Raw genomic sequence first — 21,670 nt, 5'->3', positions numbered from 1 at the left:
CTGACCTCGTGATCCGCCCGTCTCGGCCTCCCAAAGTGCTGGGATTACAGGCTTGAGCCACCGCGCCCGGCCAGAACTGGAACATCTTTATGCCACTGAAGGAACACAGCTTTACAAGTACTTCCCATAAGATTATTGGAAATACTACAAAAGAGATGACAATTGAAATGTGAATCAGTAAATCTGCAATAAATCCCAACAAGGAGGTCCTTCATTTTGCCACTCCTTGGCATGGTATTATGTACCCGCTGATCCAGTTTAAATGGCTTAACTATAGTTGATATAATTGCAATTTATTTATGAAACAATAAAAGCATATTCTTCTTATTTAATAGACAAAAAGAGTTGTCACTTATAAAGGAGTTAAAAGTACCTATTCGTCCATTCCACTCCGCCCCACCCCACCTTCTCTCTCAGCAGTGCCTCTACTGTGTTAAACCATCTGCTGTCAGTAGGAGTCATCGTGATTATCTGAGACCCGGGGAATTGCTGAATGAACACTTGGCATCAGAAAGAGAGAATGCCTTTCCAATAAACACAGATTTGGCTATATGAAAATAAACACAAGCTCACTCTACTACACACACGAACATGCATACACACGTGTGCACATAAACACAATGTTATTTGACAAAAATAAAAGTTGACATAGTATTTTGGCAGAGAGATGTTTAAACTCTGAGGGAAGAACTGGAATCTAACAACAGAACAACTAATTATTCATATTTTATCTATAACTGTTGTTGTTTACAGGATGATTTTCAGTCCTATTAGTGGATCATCGTTATCTTCACTCAACAGATAAGCAACCAAGATACTGAAAGGTTAATTCATTTGCCTATAGTAATAGAGTCAGCTCTCCTAATATTAGACCACAAAAGATTTGAATTCCCAAAGAGAACTTTTACCTTCCTCATACCAATACACTCCTAGCCCTCCAAACGAATCTCCCTTTCTAGCATTAATTTCAATATGTTTATTTTTTATAATAACCCATGGCAATTGATAGATTTTCAAAGGACTGAAGTTGAAGCCGTAACTAACAATTTGGGGGATAAATTCTTCTTAATCCTCATTCCTTCCTAGTATTTTTTATACTCTCCTGAAATGCAGAAGTGGAAACCTTTCAGTTACCCAGGGGTTAATCAGCATAGCTCAAAAACACAAAACTTCTTGACATGACCTCTAAGGCCCTGCCTGGTCTGTCTCTCACCTATTTTTACTTTCTCCTCTCCCAACACACAACCTCCCCAACTCTCTGCTCCAGTCGCACCTGTTCTATTTCAGTCTCTTGTATTTGTCATGTTCCCTCCTGTCGCAGGCTTTTGCACATACTACTTCCTCTGCTTGTTCTATTCTTTCCTCCCCTGATCACCTAATTAACTTCTATTCATTCATCAGATAACAGCATGACCATTACTTCCTTTGTAAGGCTTTCCCTGTCCTTCCTAACTAGGCCATGTGCCCCTATTAAAAGATCTCTTTCACAGCATTTATTGCTGATGCATTTTATATGATTATCTGCCAGAAAAATCCATCAGTCTCATTCTCTAAATTGTGTGCTTCATGATGGCAGGGCCATGTCTGTTTTTGTTGATGATTAGTATCCCCAGTACCCACATCGATGTCTGGCATATGGTAAATATTCAGTAAATATTTAACAAATGAAATGATTGATCCAAACATACTGGATTTGCTTGAACTTCTAGATTTTCAAAACTGTACAGCATCTTCAGGAGGAGACAGCAAGATACAAATGGCTTTCAAAGTCTTCCCATTCCTTTCTGCTCAGAATTCTCGATAAAAGCAAGAATAATCAGTAGCAGATTGCAAAGATAATGAGGAAAAAACATGTGGCTGTAAAGCTCTCAATTCCTTACTTCTCATCTAACATGGCTTTTTATCAGTATCACTATCCTGAGATGGCAAAACTGTTAAATCCAGAAGATTTTTTTTTTAAGTGTTACTTTAGTTTCATGGGTACACATGCAGGTTGATTCTATAGATAAATTGCATGTTGCAAGGGTTTGATGTACATATTATTTCATCAGCCAGGTAATAAGCACAGTACGCAATAGGTAGTTTTTGACCCTCAGCCTCCTCTCTCCCTCCATCCTCAAGTAGGCTCTGGTGTCTATTGTTTCCTTCAATGTGTCCTTGTGTGCTCAATGTTTAGCTCCCATTTGTAAGTGAGAACATGTGGTGTCTGGTTTTCTGTACCTGTGTTAGTTCACTTAGGATAATGGCCTCAAGCTCCATCCATGTTGCTGCAAAGGACATGATCTTGTCAGAACACTTTTTAATGTCTTCCTGGCTACAAGATAGATAGCAAAGTGGTTTGAGAAGTATTAACAAACTGAGTAGACCCAAGTTAGCTTAAAGTTCTGCTTTGTCATTAGATGGTTGTTCACATGTTTTCTCAGGATTGGGTGAAATCCTTCAGCTGCACTGAAGGCACAACTTGAAAGGGGCATTAGAAGCTCCAGTATCACCTTTGACAAAAATTAATGGTAATCTTAAAGTTCAATACCATGTAGAACTGACCAAAGTTTTCTGTTCCGATCTCATGAGCAACAACAGTTACCATATCTAGACTTTTAGAGTCAGAGTTTTTATACATTATAATAAAATATCAATGATAAAATAATTATTGAAATTATTACTTCACAATGCTTTTGATGAGTAAAAGATCACCTTTATATTTTCAGTTGTTAAATATCAGCATCTTTAACCTTGGGCAAGGTCAGGTTTGAAAAGCTCTTTCTCCTAGAAAAAAATTAAGTATTTGATTGATTGCAGGAACTCAATATAGATGCTGGGTGAGTGACCAGTTCTCACCTCGATTTTTTAAATTTGGAAAATTTAAAAGAAGTTTTCTTATTGTAAGTGCAATTACTTTATCTTCTTACGTAAGCCTTGAGCTGAATAGGGATTATTATGTCTGGACTGATCAATAGGTACTGGGGAGAAGGCATAGTGTGGATTTTGGTGTCAGTGTGTGAGAAGTACAGTGTGATATTATTGATTACATCCTTAGTTTCTGCCTTGTTGGGAAGATGGGCAGAAGTGAACATCTAGAGGAGCAGAGACACAGAGATTACCATCTGTCTCGGTTAGGCTTCTCCAGAAAAATAGAACCAACAGGATGTATGCATATATAGGGAAATAAATTTATTATAAGGAACTGACTCATACGATTATGGAGGCTGAGAGCCCTAAGATATGCAGTCAGTAAGCTAGAGACCCAGGAGAGCCAATGATACAGTTCTAGTACAAGTCTGAAAGCCTGAGAACCAGAAGAACCAATGGTGTAAGTTCCAGTTCAAAAAGCCAGCAAACATAAGACCCAAACAGAAACAATGTTTCAGTTTGAGTCTGAAGTCAGAAAAAGACCAATGTCCAAGCTTAAACAATCAGGCAGGAGTGCCCTCTTTCTCTCAGGAGAGTCAGCTTCTTTGCTTTATGTAGGCTTCCAACTAACTGAATGAGGTTTACCCAAATGAGGGAAACCAATATGCTTTGCTCAGTCTACTGATTCAAATATTAATATCATCCAAAATATCCTCAAAGACACACCCAGAATAATATTCGACAAAATATCTGGGCACATGTGGATCAGTCAAGTTGACACATAATATTAATCATCACACCATCTCCATTATGTACATAAAGGAATTGAAACTGTATTGGTCCCACTCTTCACCCCCAAAAGCAAACAATTCATTATCTTGTCAAATGAAACACTTAGCTTCTGAAAGACACAGGGTTCACCCCTGTGAAGTTCCACTGACGCCATTTGTCCATTACCAAGAAAAACAGCTTATTTCTGGCACTTTATCTCAGTCCAGTCTTATTTTTTAATATTAAAAATATATTTTGATGGACACTAATGAATAGCAAGCAAAAGAAGATGTGTTTTGCCTGGAAATGTCAAATAGCTACGTCTGAAAAAGGAGACAGAGTTGAATGGCTCATAGGTTAAGTGGTTAAATGATGAACAAGCGAGTGAAATGTTCAGTGCCTGTGACTAGGGTGTGCTGCAAGACTGATTTTACACTATAGTATATGACTTTTTATCACCATTGTTACTCATAATACTGAGAAGGAAGGTTATTTCTATGAATAGTCTTCTTTGTTCATAATAGCAATCAGTCTCTATTTGGGTGGTTTTAAAATAGGCAATCATTTCACAGCAGGAACAATGAGAGCAGAATAGAATTCAGAATCTTATCACCACTCATAAACACTGACGTTTATTGTCCTGTAGCTAGAAAAAGCAAGAATCACTGCAGTAAAGATGCTTAAAAATCCATATGTGACTTTATAGTTGAAATAGAAAAGGAATGTCAGTTATCAAGTTTACAAAAATAAAAAGCAATCTACACTTCAATAATTTATAAGCATTTTTTTAAAAAAGGAAACCAGCTACACACTTGCCAGTTTTGTGGGATGCATAATAAAAATAATGCACTATTACTTTTAGCCCCATATTGAAATTTTCCTCTATAGTAAGCAATACTTTTATAATTAAACATTGCAAACACTTTAAACAACAGATCATCAAATCATATTTTATTTATTTTTTATTTCAATAGGTTTTTGGAAAACAGGTGGTGTTTGGTTACATGAGTAAGTCCTTTAGTGATGATTTCTGAGATCATTCTGAACAGTGTACACTGTACCCAATGTGTAAACTTTTATCCTTCACCCCCTTCCCACTCTTTTCCCACACTCCCCAAAGTCCATTGTATCATTCTTATGCTTCTGCATGAGAATACTTAGCTCTCACTTATAAGTGAGAATGTACGATGTTTGGTTTTTCATTCCTGAGTCACTTCACTTCGAATAATAGTCTCCAATTCTGACCAGGTGTGGTGGCTCACGCCTGTAATCCCAGTGGAGATTGGCCTTTGGGAGGCCAAGGCAGGTGGCACTTGAAGTCAGTAGTTTGAGACCAACCTGGCCAACATGGTGAAACCCCATCTCTACTAAATACAAAATTTAGCTGGGCTAAATTTTAAAATAGCCCAAAAATTAGCTGGGCTGGTGGCTTGCATCTCTAATCCCAGCTACTCAGGAGGCTGAGGCATGAGAATCACTTGAACTCAGGAGATGGAGGTTGCAGTGAGCCGAGATCATGCCACTGCACTTCAGCCTGGGCAACAGAGCAAGACTCTGTCTCAAAAAATTATTATTATTATTATAATTTTACTCTACAATTCCATCCACGTTGCTGCAAATGCCATTATTTTGTTCCTTTTCGTGGCTGAGTAGTATTCCATGATGTGTGTGTGTGTGTGTGTGTGTGTGTGTGTATGTGTGTATGTATGTGTGTGTGTGTATATATATATATATATACACACACTAGTTATCTACCTCTGGGTAGATACCTAGTAGTGGGATTGCTGGATCAAATGATAGATCTACTTTTAGTTCTTCAAGGACTCTCCAAACTGTTTTCCACAGTGGTTGTACTAGTTTACATTCCCACCAACAGTGTAAGTATGTATGTGTATATATATATATATATTTTGACAGGGATCACATTGAATTTGTGTGTGTGTATATATATACACACACACACATATATATACACCATGGAATATATATATGTAAAGTGTGATATATATCACACTTTATTCACTTGATTGATGAGCATTTGGGTTGGTTCCATATTTTTGCAATAGCAAACTGTGCTACTATAAACATGTATGTGCAAGTAACTTTTTCCTATAATGACTTATTTTCCTCTGGTTAGATACCTAGTTAATGGGATTGTTGGATCAAATGGTAGATCTACTTTTAGTTCTTTAAGGAATCTCCAAACTGTTTTCCATAGTGGTTGTACTAGTTTACATTCCCACCAACAGTGTAAGTGTTCCTTTTTCACCACACCCATGCCAACATCTATTTTTTTTTTTTCATTTTTTGATGATGGCCATTATGGAAGGAGTGGGGTGGTATTGCATTGTGGTTTTGATTTACATTTCCCTGATAATTACTGATATTGAGAATTTTTCTGTATGCTTGTTGGCCATTTGTATATCTTCTTTTGAGAATTGTCTATTCATGTCCTTAGCCCACTTTTTAATTGGATTGTTTCAGGGTTTTTTTTGTTCGTTTGTTTGTTTGATTTTCTTGCTGATTTGCTTGAGTTCCTTGTAGATTCTGGATATTAGTCCTTTGTCAGATATATAGATCGTGAAGATTTTCTCCCACTCTGTGGGTTATCTGTTACCTCTGCTGATTATTTATTTTGCTAGTGCAAAAGCTTTTTGGTTTAATAAGTCCCGCCTATTTATCTTTGGTTTTGTTGCATTTCCTTTTGGGTTCTTGGTCATGAAGTCTTTTCCTAGGCCAGTGTCTAGAAGGGTTTTTCTGATGTTGTCGTCTAGAATTTTTATGGTTTCAGGTCTTAGATTTAAGTCTTTGATCCATCTTGAGTTGATCTTTGTATAAGGTGAGAGACTAGGATCCAGTTTCATTCTTCTACATGTGGATTGCCAATTATCGCAGCACCATTTGTTGAAAAGGATGTCCTTTCCCCACTTTACGTTTTTGTTTGCTTTGTCAAAGATCAGTTGGCTGTAAGTATTTGACTTCATTTCTGGGTTCTTTATTCAGTCCAATTGGTCTATACGCCTATTTTTATACCAGTACCATGCTGTTTTGGTGACTATGACCTTATAGCATAGCTTGAAGTTGGGTAATGTGATGCCTCCAGATTTGTTTCTTTTGTTTAGTCTTGCTTTTGCTATGCGGGTTCTTTTTGGTTCCATATGAATTTTAGAATTGTTTTTTCTAGTTCTGTGAAGAATGATGGTGGTATTTTTGACAGGAATCACATTGAATTTGTAGATTGCTTTTGGCAGTGTGGTCATTTACACAATGGGATGTGTTTCCATGTTTGTGTTGTTTGTGATTTCTTTCAGCAGTGTTTTGTAGTTTTCCTTGTAGAGGTATTTTACCTCCTTATTAAGTATATTCCTAAGTATTTTATTTTACTTTTTGCAGCTACTGTAAAGGGGATTGAGTTCTTGATTTGATTCTCAGCCTGGTCACTGTTGGTGTATAGCAGAGCTACTGATTTGTGCACATTAATTTTGTATCCTGAAACTTTGCTTAATTCATTTCCAGTTCTAGGAGCTTTATGGGTGAGTCTTTAGGGTTTTCTTCATATAAGATTATATGATCAGCAAATAGTGACAGTCTGACTTCCTCGTTACTGATTTGGAAGCCCTTGATTTCTTTTTCTTGTCTGATTGCTCTGGCTAGGACTTTCAGTACTATGTTAAATAGAAGTGGTGAAAGTGGAACATTTTTATCTTGTTCCACTTCTCAAGGGGAATGCTTTCAACTTTTCCCCATTTATTATAATGTTGGCTGTGGGTTTATCATAGATGGCTTTTATTACCTTAAGGTATGTACCTTCTATGCCAGTTTTGCTGAGGGTTTTAATCATAAAGCGATTCTGAATTTTGTCAAATGGTTTTTCTGCGTCTACTGAGATGATCACGTAATTTTGTTTTCAATCCTGTTGTGTGATGTATCACATTTATTGACTTATGAATGAAAAATCATCCCTGCATCCCTGGTATAAATCCCATTTGATCATGGTGGATTATCTTTTTGATATGCTGTTAGGTTTTGTTAGCTAGTATTTTGTTAAGGATTTTTGCATATGTGTTCATCAGGGATATTGATCTGTAGTTTTTGTTGTTGTTGTTATGTCCTTCCCTGGTTTGGGTGTTACAGTGTTATTGGCTTCATAGAATGATTTAAGGACAATTCCCTTTATCTCTGTCCTGTAGAATAGTATCAATAGGATTGGTACCAACTCTTTTTTGAATGTCTGATAGGGTTCAGCTGTAAATCCATCAGATCCTGGACTTTTTTTGTTGGCAATTTTTTTTATTACCATTTCAATCTCACTGCTTGTTATTGCTCTGTTCAGAGTTTCTATTTCTTCCTGGTTTAATCTAGGTGGGTTGTATATTTCCAGGAATTTATCCATCTTCTCTAAGTTTTCTAGTTTATGTGTGTAAAGGTGTTCATAGCAGCTTTGAATAACCTTTTGTATTTCTGTGGTATCAGTAGTAATATCTCCTGTTTTATTTGTAACTGAGCTTATTTGAATCTTCTCTTTTCTTTTCTTGGTTCATCTCACTAATGTTCTATCAGTTTTATTTATCTTTTCAAAGAACCAGCTTTTTGTGTCATCTCTTTTGTATTTTGTTTGTTTGTTTGTTTGTTTCAAGTTCATTTAGTTCTGCTCTGATCTTGGCTATTTATTTTCTTTTGCTGGGTTTGGGGTTGGTTTTTTCTTGTTTCTCCAGGTCCATGAGGTGTGGCCTTAGATTGTCATTTTGTTCTCTTTCTGACTTTTTGATATATGCCTTTAATGCTATGAATGTTCCTCTTTGCAACACTTTTGCCCTATCCCAGGGATTTTGATAGGTTGTGTCACTATTATCATTCAGTTCAAAGAATTTTTTAAATTTTCGTCATGATTTCATTGTTGACCCAATGATCATTCAGGAACAGGTTATTTAATTTTCATGTGTTTGCATGGTTTCAAGGATTCCTTTTGGAGTTGATTTCCAATTTTATTCCACTGTGGTCTGAGAGAGTACTTAATATAATTTCAATTTTCTTAAACTTACTGAGACTTGTTATGTGGTCTATCATATGGTCTATCTTGAAGAATGTTCCAGGTGCTGATAAATAGAATGTATATTCTGCAGTTATTGGGTAGAATGTTCTATAAATACCTATTAAGTCCACTTGTTGTAGGGTATAGTTTAACTGCATTGCTTCTTTGTTGGTTTTCTGTCTTGATGACCTGTCTAGTTCTGTCAGTGGAGTATTAAAGTCCCCCACTATTTTTTTTTTTGAGACAGAGCAACTGGAGTACAGTTGCACAATCTTGGTTCATGGTAACCTCCACCTCCCGGGTTCAAAAAATTCTCCAGCCTCAATCTCCACAGCAGCTGGGATTACAGGCATGTGCCACCATACCTGGCTAATTTTTTGTTTTTTTAGTAGAGATGAAGTTTCACTATATTGGCCAGGCTGGTCTCAAACTCCTGACCTCAAGTGATCCACGTGCCTTGGCCTCTCAAAGTGCTGGGATTACAGGCATGAGCCACCATGCCCAGTCTAAAGTCCCCCACTATTATTGTGTTGCTGTCTATCTCATTTCTTAGGTCTAGTAGTAATTTTTTTATAAATGTAGGAGCTCCAGTGTTAGGTGCATATATATTTATGATTGTGATATTCTCCTCTTGGACTAGTCCTTTTACCATTATATAATGCCCCTCTTTGTCTTTTTTAACTGCTGTTGCTTTAGTTTGTTTTGTCTGATATAAGAATAGCTATTACTGCTCACTTTTGGTGTCCATTTGCTGGAATATCTTTTTTCATTCCTTTACCTTAAGTTTACGTGAGTCACTACGTGTTAAGTGAGTCTCCTCAAGATACCAGACACTTTGTTGGTGAGTTTTTATCCATTCTGCCATTCTGTATATTTTAAGTGGAGCATTTGGGCCATTTACATTCAATGTTAGCATTGAGATGTGAGGTACTATTCCATTCATCATGCTATTTGTTGCCTGAATACATTGGCTTTTTTATTGTTATTGTTATATAGACCCTATGAGATTTATGCTTTCAGGAGGTTCTATTTTGGTGTATTTTGAGGTTTTATTTCAAGATTTAGAGCCCCTTTTAGCAGTTCTTTTAGTACTGGCTTGGTAGTGGCAAATTCCCTCAGCATTTGTTTGTCCTGAAAAGACTGCCTGTTTCCTTCTTTCACGATGCTTAGTTTCACTGAATACAAATTTTTGGCTGCTAATTGTTTTGTTTAAGGAGGCTAAAAATTGGATTCCAATCCCTTCTAACTTGAAGCGTTCCTGCTGAGAAATCTACTGTTACTCTAATAGGTTTTCCTTTATAAGTAACTTGATGTTTTTGCCTCAGAGCTCTTAAGACTTTTTCCTTCATCTTGACTTTAGATTAACTGATGACTATATGCTAGGGGATGATCTTTTTGCGATGAATTTCCCAGGTGTTCTTTGACCTTCTTGTATTTGGACATCTAGATCTCTAGCAAGGCCGGGGAAGTTTTCCTGAATTATTCCCTCAAATATGTTCTCCAAGCTTTTAGATTTCTCTTCTTCCCCAGGAACACCAATTATTCTTTGGTATGGATGCTTAACATAGTCTCAGACTTCTTGGAGGCAGTGTCCATTTTTGTATTATTTTTTCCTTTGTCAGAGGGTTAATCTGAAAACCTTGTCTTTGAGCTCTGAAGTTCTTTCTTCTGCTTGTTCGATTCTATTGCTGAGACTTTCTAGTGCATTTTGCTTTTCTCTAAGTGTGTCCTGGATTTTCAGAAGTTGTGATTTTTTAAAATATATGTTATCTTTATGTTATCTATTTCACCTATTATTTTTCCTTTTATATCCTATATCATGTTATTTCTTTAAGTTGGATTTCACCTTTCTCTGGTGCCTCCTTGATTAGCTTAATAATCAACCTTCTTAATTTCTTTTCTGGCAATTCAGATTTCATCTTGGTTTAGATCCATTGCTGGTGAGCTGGTGTGATCTTTTCTGGTTGCATTTCATTTGAGTAGACTATTTCAGATGGAAGATCTGGGACCCAAGGGCTGCCAGATTGTTTTGTACCATGGGGTATGCGCATGATGTGGTGATTGCTCCCTTTCCCTAGGGATGGGGCTTCTTGAGAGCTGAACTGCTGTGATTGTTTTTGCCCTTCTGGGTCTGGCCACCCAGTGGAGTTACAGGGCTCTAGGGAGTGTCTGAGCGTCTGAAAAGAGTCCTGTGATGTGATCCGTCTTCAGGTCTCTCAGCCATGGATACCAGCACCTGCTCCAGTGGAGGTAGCAGGGGAGTGAAGTGGACTCTGTGCGGGTCCTTGGTTGTATTTTTTTCAGTTGTGCCAATTTTGTGTTGGTTGGCCTCCAGTCAGGAGATGGTGCTTTCAAGAGCGCATCAGCTGCAGTACGATAGGGTATGGGGAGGATGTAAACTTGCCCTAGGGTTGCCTGGATAAGTATTCAGGTTTTTTAGGTGGTGGGCAGGGCCATAGAGCTCCCAAGAGATTACGTCTTTTGTCTTCAGTAAACGGAGTGGGTAAAGAAAGACCACCAGGTGGGGGTAGGGGTAGGCGTGTCTGAGCTCAGACTCACCTCGGGTGGGGTTTGCTGTGGCTGTTGTAGGGAATGTGAGTATAGTTCCCAGGCCAAAGAAGTTATATTCCCAGGGGGATTATGACTGCCTCTGCTAAGTCATACATGTTGCCAGGGAAGAGGGGGAAAGCAGTCACAGGCCTCACCCTGCTCCCACGCAGCCCGCTGTCCTAAAGGCCATTCTCACTCCCACAGTGCCCCACCAATAGCACTGAGTCTATTTCCAGGCAGCCGGTGACCAGGACTGAGAACTTGCCCAGACCACTAGTCTCCTCGTTGAGAAAGCAACAGACTCAGTTTTTTGGCATCTCCCTGAGATGTCCTTCAAAGGTCTGTGGATTCTCTCAGCTTTCCTGATATGTTCCTGTGGCAGTTCTTGGTGCAAAAGATCATGATGTGAGTCTCCACATGTTATTCTGTCCGTCCTAGCAGGAGCTGCAAACTTGTCCTGCCTCCTATCTCCCACCTTCTCCACAATCCCTGTCAATTCATTTTTAATCATTATTGCTAACATATTTCTAGCAATATGGCAAACTATATGTAGAATATTATTTGGGGTGAATATAATTTAAAATACTAGAATCACTTGAACCCAGGAGGCAGAGGTTGCAATGAGCTGAGATTGCACCACCGCACTCCAACCTGGGTGACAGAGTGAGACTCCATCTCAAAAGAAAAATAAGCCAATCTGAAAAGGCTACACACTGTACATACTCTATGATTACAGCTATTCTGGAGAAGGCAAAACTGTGAAGACAAAAAAGAAGAAAAAACAGTGGTTGCCTGGGACTGGGGGGTTAGGAAGACAGGCAAAAAATAGAGGATTTTAGCACACTGAAACAACTCAGTGTGACACTGTGATGATGGATACATGTCATTATAAATGTGTCCTAACTCATAGAATGTTCAACACCAAGAGTGGACCGTAATGTAAACTATGGAATTTGAGTGATAATGATATGTCAATACAGGTTTATCAATTGTCACAAATGTACCACTCTCTTGGGGGGATGTTGACAATAGGGAAGTTTATGCAAGTGTGGAGTCAGAGGTATGTGAGAAATCTGTATACCTTCAACTTAATTTTGCTGTAAGCCTAAAGCTGCTCTAAACAATGAAGTATATTTTTTTAAGTGTGAAAGAATTAAAATATCTCTTCTAAAGAGGAGTGACTGACATTCAAAAAAATTAAGATTGATTAATTTTAGAATTTCTTGGCCGGGCGCGGTGGCTCAAGCCTGTAATCCCAGCACTTTGGGAGGCCGAGACGGGCGGATCATGAGGTCAGGAGATCGAGACCATCCTGGCTAATACGGTGAAACCCCGTCTCTACTAAAAAATACAAAAAACTAGCCGGGTGCCGAGGCGGGCGCCTGTAGTCCCAGCTACTCGGGAGGCTGAGACAGGAGAATGGCGTGAACCCGGGAGGCGGAGCTTGCAGTGAGCTGAGAGCCGGCCACTGCACTCCAGCCTGGGCGGCAGAGCAAGACTCCGTCTCAAAAAAAAAACAAAAAACAAAAAAAAAAAAAAAAAAAAAAAAAAAGATTTCTTAAGTAAACATGCATGTTAAATATTTTTGAAAAATACGAGATTAAAACAGAATTTTTAACCTCCAAATACTAAACTTTTATGGTTTTAATATTATAAGATCAGAGATGACAGAGAGAGCATGCAATTCTGTCAATTACAAAATGAAATTGGTAATTCCACTGTCTTAGGGTGGATGATTTTAAAATATTTATCTTCATTTATGAATGGATCAAGGATTTAAAAATTCATTTAGGATACAGTATATTTGAATATCACAGTAGCTAGTTCCTAAAGAAAACAGTTGTTTCAAGTTTACATAGAGCATATATAAAAGTTGACTATATACCATGCCCAAAGTGCACTGTAAAATCTCCTAGGAACTCTTTAAAAGTGCAAATGCTTGAGTTCTATCCCCAGCAATACTGATTTAATTGGTCTGGAATGGGTTCTAGGCATGAGCAGATCATAAAGCTTCGCAGGTGATTCTAATGTAAATCGAGGCTGGAGAACTATTTTTCTAGAACATAAAGTAGGTCTCAGCAAATTTTAAAGATTGTCCATCATATTGAATATATTCTCTAACCACTATGCAATAAAGTTAGAGGTTAATTTTTTAAAACTAAAATTTAGAAAACATCTCCATTAGTTAAAATTTAAAACACCTTTAAGTAACTCCAAGATCAAAGCATAAATCAAAGGGAAACTGGAAATACAACAACAAAAATAATGAACATCAAACTTGAGGAATAATAAATATACTGTCAGGTGTTTGTTTTTGCCTTTCTGTTTCAGGAGGGTTTTCCTCTCTCCTTTTTTTTTTTTTTTTTTTCCTTTTTTCTTTTTTCTTTTTTTAAACCAGTTAAGCTGGTTATAAAGTTCATTTGAAAAAAAAAACGGATGAGCAAAAATAGCCAGAAAGACAGGTGTAGTATCACATGCCTGTAATCCTAGCTACTTGGGAGTCTGTAGAGGGAGAATTGCCTGAGCAGAGGAGTTCAAGGCCAGCCTGGGCAACACAGCAAGACCTCATCCAAAAAAAAGTTAGCCAGGAAAACCCTGAAAAATAAAACTAATAGATGTAGTATTACTCCTACCAGATATTACAACCTATTTAAACTTCTATAATTTAAAAAGTGTGATATTGGCACATGACTCAAACCATAGAACAGAATAGAAAATACAGAAATAGATCTAAGTGCACATAAAAAAATATAGTATATTAAGGTTAACGTCTAAAATCTGTAGGAAAAAGGTGGATTTAAGTAAGTAGTGCTGGAGTAACTAAGTAGTCATATGGAAAAATCTAAATTTGAATTTGTCCCTTGTGCCACACACCAGAATATATGCTCAATGAACCAGAGATTTAAATGTAAAATAATAAAACTATACAAATACTAGGGAGAAAATGCTAATTCTTATACAGCCTAGAAATGTACATTACGTCCTAAAGTTCAAAATTCAGAAGCAATTAAAAGAAAGCTTAATAAACTTTACTACCTAAAAAATAAAAAAGACTTTGCATTACAAAACAAATCACAACCAAAATAAAAAAGAAAGAATCAGCAAAATACCCAGATATGAAAATGCTCATTGCCACTTTCTCCAATGACTGATAAGTTGATTTTGGGATTGATAACAGATATTTAAATTTTGTTTTGCTATTAAGGCACTTTAAAATTGTTAACGATTTAATTAACTTGATATCTTTCATATGTTACTACCACAATTTCATTTTTCTTTTTTCAAACTTCAATACCAGAAACATAGTATACTTTAACCAATAGCCTAAAGTAACCAATATATCAGGTAATCCCAGAAGTAAAACAATGATCCTGGTACTCAAAACAAGTACAATCTGAAAGTCTGGCCTTACCTCAAAAAAAGTAATTAGTCATAGTACATATATAAGTGTATATTATATATAATATTCATATACTATGTATTACATGTCTTATATATCTATAGAGTGGTGAACTACCTGCTAAAGCTTCCATCTGTGCTTTCTATTCTTAAAAGTCATTAATAATGCTGCCAAAAACTAGATGTACCAAGATGAAGCAGGCCAGGATCAGAAACAGCAAGAGTGTTTTACAGGTAGGTGGTTAGACATGAGTCAGCAGACAAAAGACAAAAATTTTATGAGTGTGTGTAGTGGCCCTGACAGAGGAACCAGCCTACAGGCAGTTTGTGGTCCTATCAAAAAATTGCTTCACTATTTATCATGGAGAGATGACAGCTCGGTTGCCTATTGCTATAGAAAACCAGAGCTGACAGAACTCCTGAGTCTCCTTCCTTTCTTTTGGCATAGAAAGAAGGAAATTTGACAATTCCTGTATTGTTTTATGGCACTTAAATTAAGACTTTCAAAAAAATGGGTCTTCTTGTGTTCTTAGCAAAGTGAGGAGACCCATGTGCTGATTTATTGGTTGGTTGATTGAAAGTTTTTGAAAATTACAAGAGTGAACAATCTCAGATTTCTATGATGCAGGCAGGCAAAAATCCATGAATAAAGCACATTGGGGATGTTAAAACAACAGAGTTAACCTGATAACAAAAGAGACAGGAGGTAGAAAAGAGAAGCAGAGGTGAACTTAAGTGCACCAAGAAGTCCTTCCTTTTGCAAAGAACCCATGTAGCTGAGGGTTGCCATATGGAAAAGGGGGCCTAGTGATACCATATCATCTTCTTTATTCAAAAAACCTCCAATATCTAGAAATACATATTTTGCAATACTACCAAAATAAGTTAAAATTCTTTCAAATGATAGATCCAACAAAACAGAGCTATAGGTCACCAGTTTACCATTTCTGCCTTGAAAGAATAGGTAAGTTCTAAACAAGTTCACTGTCAAACCATGTAATTTCATTATAAAATCTGGCATGTGGTCAACAGCAAAAACATTCATTAATGTTGTTTCCAATATAAAGCAGTTATGGAAGAAAGAATCAAAACTAGATGAAGAATCTTTTTATATTTTAATTAACTTTATTGCATTTCCTTCCAGCTTATTTTTATAAGTGTTGCTTTTATTAGGGTTTTGTTTTATACTGCAATTTTTGTAGATGTTTATATCTTAGGTATTTTTTTGTCTGACAGTATTTAACAAGCAGTCTTCCATGGTAATAGAATGTTTTTGTAGCCAACCTCTTTAATTCATCCATAGTAGTCCAAATATGAATCAATTAGAAAAGTCTGGTTGATTCTATTTGAAAGTTAATTGGTTGATGATGGCTGGAAGAGCTGGCTAACAGGTCAAATGGAAGCTCCGCATGGTGAGAGAATAAATAGATGACTACTGTGTTTCTTAAGATCTTCATCCTCTTGGGAGAAGGAAAGTGATTGCTCTGCCTAGGACTGGCAATTAGCAGGAGACAAGAACAAGGTGAGAGGAAAAGAGTAGCGATGGGGGTGGAGAGTGGGGGATATCTCCCTACCTGGTGGCAATAGCAGACAAAAAAGTTGAGTCATTTGAAAAAGAAAACAGATTTCCACCTAGTGGGAGATAACTTCAGGCATGGGAAATAGCAAAAGTAGTACATTGATTTACAGTGCACAGATTTTCAAGAAGCAGCATAAATACTATGTAGATAAGTTGAGAAAACCACTTACTAGCCACCTAAAAGTAAGCTAATCTGTGGCGGCCAGGGTAGAGAATGGCAGTTTACAAGAAACCCCCATACTGTCTCCTTCCTTTACAAGGAAGGAAGAGACTTGTGAGTTAGCAAACCAAGGTATGCGGGTTAACTCATTTGCCAGAGTGAGGCAATTCCCAGAGGGACTGACCATTTTATCTCAACTGTTTAGCACAGGGTCTGGAACTTAATACATACAGTTGAAGGTAATCACATTGTGAATAAAACATTATGTGCTTTATTCTAGTAGATTCCTAGAAGAGGAATCACAAAGTGAAAACATATACAAATTTTTTGAATTTCTGATGGAAATTTTATGAGTATAGTTTTAGCTTTAAATATTGTTCTTGTTTTAAATATAGGAATTTTTTTTCAAATATGGCTGTTTTCATTAGCCATAAAATGCTTGATCATTCTTCCTTTATATGAAAGGTAATGTTTTCAATTTTTCTGTTGTTACTTTTCCAGCATCCCACAGTATCAGGACAGTTTGTGGTACAATACAGTAAAACATAAAACTGAGAGCTTAAATGTCTAATAATTCCATACCAATAAATATTCACCCTAACTCTGCTGAGACAAGTAACAGTCCAGCAACTCGTTTTCGTGCCAACAATCAGCTAGGTAAATTGCTTCTACCTAGCCTAATGATTCATTTCATTGCAGCTGTTCATATTGCAACTGTTCATCAATGCCCTTTATGTGGGCAGCAGGCTCACAGAAACAGGGCTGTTTGAGCTCAGCCAAGCACTGGGGATTGTAAGACATTGACAGACAATAGAGAAACAACTGTGTTACTCTATGCTAGAGGAAACTGTAGCCAGGGGACAAGTTGACAAAATAGGTACAATTAGAAGAAAAAAATCCATGTGCTTCCACCAGCAAATGTAACATGTGTCTGTGTCAGTACCCATTTTATCAACTTCTACTTCTGTAACAATGAATGAACCTAACACACTTGCATCTAAGCCACCTCCTTGATTAGTGTGCTAATCCTCTCTAGCCTAGTCATAGACACCACTGTGGCAATTGCACCCTTTCTCTCCCACAACACCTAGCTTGTTCTCTTTGTTGGATCATTTCCATAAGCATGTAAACTTGTAGCATTTTCCACATTTAAACAATAGCAACAAAATGCCTCCCTGGGCTGCACGTGAGTGACCAGCCATACCCTATTTCTCTATTCCCGACTACAGCAAATTTATTCGAAACAGTTACCTATATTCACTTCTTCTGCTTCCTCTACGCCCATGTTCTTCTGAATCTGTTTCAGCCAGGATTTTATTCCTTCATTCCACAGCTTCTACTGTTATAAAAGCATTTATTGGCCAACGCAAGAGGATCACTTAAGCCCAGGAGTTTGAGACTAGCCTGGGCATCAGGGCAAGATCCCATCTTTACAAAAATAAATAAATAAATTCTTCAGGCATGGTAGCACATGCCTGCAGTCCCAACTACTAGGAGGTCTGAGGCAAGAGGATCACTTGAACCCAGGAGGTCGAGGCTACAGTGAGCCATGATCATGCCACTGAACTCCAGCCTGAGTGACGGAGTGAGACCCTGTCTCAAAAAAAAAAAAAAAAAAAAAAAAAAAAGAAAACAAAAAAGAAAGAAAGAAAGTAAAGAAAAAAGCTTTTATTGGCTTCTGTTCACTTTTCCCAAGGTCAATAATGCCCTCTACTCTGATGACTACTGCTTCTCAGCCTTTTGGCTAAGATCAAGTGTATACTGATGGCCATTGCTCAGTTCTGCTTTATTCCACCTACCAGCAACTATTCGAAGTTGATCTCACTCTCCTTTCTATCTTTATCCGGTTTCCCAGAGCCCACTCCTTTGACTGCTGCCCTCCCTCACTGGCCACTCTTCCTCAACATTCGTTAATGGCTCCTCCTCACCTCCCCAACCTCTAAACTTGAAAGGGCACAAGCACAAGCCTCAGACCCCTTCTTTACCTAGATTCTGTTAGTAAGTGATTTTATTCAGTCCCATGGCTGTAAGCAACATTGATACCCTGATGGTTCCCAAATTTATATCTTCAGTTGGTATTTCTGCCCAGAACCCTGGGTTGAATTACCAACTGCCAAGTTAAAATTTCCTCTTGGTGGAATCAGACATGGCAAAATGCATGTGTCCAAAACCAACTCTTAATTTCCCTTACCTCTTTCAAACCCACTCCTCCTGCAGTTTTCCCCATCTCAGTGCAGGGCATCTTCATTCTTCTCTTTTCTCAACCCATAAATCCACCCTATTTTCTCTCTCCTACAATACAGCCAATCCAAAAGCAAATTCTGTCGGCTATTCCTTTGTGTTATATCTAGACTTTGCCATATCTCAGATCTCCACTGCTACTCTCTCTCACATAGCTATTGCAGTAGCCTTCTAACTGGTCATCTAGCTTCCCCTCTTTGTCCTCGTATGTTCTATATTCACCAGAGTAGCCTGGATGATCCTGTTGAAGGGCAGATCATCCCTTTCTCCTCTAGATTCTTCAGTGGTTTCCTATCTCATGCCGAGGTGAAAGCTGAAGTCCTCATGATGGCCCACAGAGCCCCATATTATCTGCCTTCAACCTGGTAACCCCCTACTGCCTCCTTAACCTCAGTTCCTACCACTCTCATTCTCTCACTCTGACCCAACCACTCTGGAACAATCTCACCCCAGATATCTGCATAATTCTACCCTCACTCCTTTCAAAGTCTTTGCTCAAATGTTACTTTACTGGAGAGGCCTTTTCTGACCACTCTGTAGAATACACCAGTATCTTTCACTCTTTGTCTTCCTTACTTTGTTTTTCTTCATAGCATTTATCATCACCTGACATATTCTGTATTTTTTAAGTTTATATTATCTGTCTCTCTTTACTAAAAAGTAAGGTATCTTCATATATAAAGATAGGACTTTGTTAAGCTTATTTCTATATTCTCAATTCCTAAAAGACTTTCTGGCATATAATAGGCCTATGATTAATAAATTCTGAATGAACGTATGAATGAATGGATGGATGGATGAGAGCCTTGTAACTTTGGAGGGAAGATAATGTTTCTTCCCATAAATGTGTGACTTTATTCTTAAATTATTAAATGTAAAATATTATCAAGTTAATATCTCTTAAGTAACTCTGAGCCTCTTCCATGAATACATTTATTTGATCAAACTTCATGTCTGATTTTATAATATTTTATCACAAAATACCACCAAGTCTTTTTGAATGGTTCGTAGAAAATTCATAATGTACTTTTAAGCTATTTGAGGTCAAGAACAAAATTGAACCCTCAAGCTTTAACTGATTCCACAAGTACAAGAAGTAGAAGTTATGCATTTGACTTCCTGTCTACAATTGTTGGTTTCAACTGCAATTATTCTAATGACTCATATGATAACCAGATTTGGAGAAATCACTGTAATCAGGGATTGATTGCCCTAAGTGTTCACCTCCAGAGTTTAGGACATGATTTAAGACTCAAATGAAAGGAAAACAATGGTTTAAGTCTGGACTTCAGTAGGCATCAGCCCACGTAACAAAAGTACCAGGCTGAGGGACACAGCAAGCCTTCTATTCAGGGCAAAGCTAATTGGAGAAAGGTTTTACTTCCCCCAGGATTAAGATACAACTGGTGGCCACATGAAAGAGCTCTCAAGGCTGTTGCACTTTTACCTACTTGGAGCTCAATACAGTGTTTTTCTCACACTAATGAGCAATGCATTTACTCACATGCTTTAAAATTAGAAGCAGAGGGTATTTTTTAAAGTAATGAATGTTTTGCTTAAACTGTACCAACATGTGTTTTGAAAGGAACTGAAAATGTAACATATGGTTCATGTAGACTTAAATAGGTCTTGTTCAGACATTAATCTGAGGGGAAGAGAGGGGCTGTTTGCCTAGTTCGCCTCCTTAGGTATAGCAGTCTTTACTCAATCATCAATCTATTCTTCTTACATCAGCACATTGGGTTTTAACGAGACCTGGAAAAGTACTTCACTCCCTACTTTATAAATACAATTTTTAAAAGATTCACTAAAGGATATAAACTACAATATGAGATGAATTGTGTTTTGTTTATTAACAGGTAATTTATATAAGAAAAGACAATTAAATTACCATGCTTAGCTCACTGTCAGTGTAGGGCCTCAGTAAAGAAGGTTCTGAAGTTAACAAGTCTTCCTCATCAATGACTAGGTGAAAAGTTAGCCAGGTGTAACAGAAGCAGAAAAATTTCTGTCTTGATTTCTTCAAATGAGCATCTGGTTCTGCATCACCCACTATTCCTAGTCTGTGTCATACTATAATCCACATCATTTAAACTAACTCCATGCGTTCGTGCAAATACAATTTTAGAAAGCCCAGCAACTTACTGTCTCACTGTCCACCTAAGGCCAAAGCCTGTGCTGCTATATGTAAACCACCTGCAGCTCCACCCCAGAAGGATGTAACTCAGGCTATAACTCCTCTCTGAACGCCCGGCGCTCATGTCCGCCGTGTCTCTGACATCCAGCCTGTCTTTGGTATTTGGTGTGACAATGTTTTGTCTGCAGCATCTCTTCTGCTTGCAGCCAGAGAATATTTTCTGTTTTTAGGGGTTTACACGATTATATTGGGCACACCCAGATAATCCAGGATAATCTTCCCATTTTAAACTCTGTAACCTGCAACATTCCTTTTGCCATGTAATGTAACATATTCACAGGTTCTAGGAATGGGAGCATGGACATTTGTGGGTGAGGGGGTGGGTGGGTCGTCTGCCAGCACCTTTTGTTTTTACTCACACCTGAAGTTTATTTGCTCTGGAGAATTTAAATAGTTTACTGGCCCATAATTTGGACTGGTAAACACAGTGAAGGACCAAACAAAACTTAAATGATGAAAATGAAAACTTCCAAGACCTTAGGTTTAATTGGCCAAAGAAGAAAGCTGCCTACTCACTAACAGAAATACATATGAGAATTCAACTTAAAGTGAAATATTGGCAAAGAACTTCAGCAGTTAATTAGAATTCCTAGGCAATTTGCTTCTCCCAAGATGTATTTTGAGAGGTGTAGGGAGGAGTTTATTGACTGTCAGTTTTAAATGCTTAGACATGCTAATTTACATTAATTCTAAATCTAATTTTTAGTGCCAATCAGTCCTTAACTACAGCTTCTAATACTACATTTCTAGTTTGTGGGTTGCTGGTGACCTCTGAATGAAAGAGACCTTCTACCATTCTGTCATTTGATGATACAGATGTTACTTCAAAAAAAAGAAAAAAAAATGATATTTTAAGTCACTAGTTGTTTGAAACTCCTAATGCATTTTTCC

The 21,670-nt window shown here is 37.6% G+C and overlaps 1 protein-coding gene across 1 annotated transcript in view; it reads left to right on the top strand.

The window, feature by feature from the left end:
• Positions 1–21,670, top strand: part of CNGB3 (cyclic nucleotide gated channel subunit beta 3) — a 168,018-nt gene that overhangs the window by 18,242 nt on the left and 128,106 nt on the right. The gene's annotated exons all lie outside the window — the stretch shown is intronic.

The sequence above is a fragment of the Rhinopithecus roxellana genome, chromosome 9 (genome assembly GCF_007565055.1).
Source record: "Rhinopithecus roxellana isolate Shanxi Qingling chromosome 9, ASM756505v1, whole genome shotgun sequence".
Classification (NCBI taxonomy): domain Eukaryota; kingdom Metazoa; phylum Chordata; class Mammalia; order Primates; family Cercopithecidae; genus Rhinopithecus; species Rhinopithecus roxellana.
Note: the sequence above shows the minus strand (reverse complement) of the source record. Positions and strands in the feature narration are given on the sequence as shown.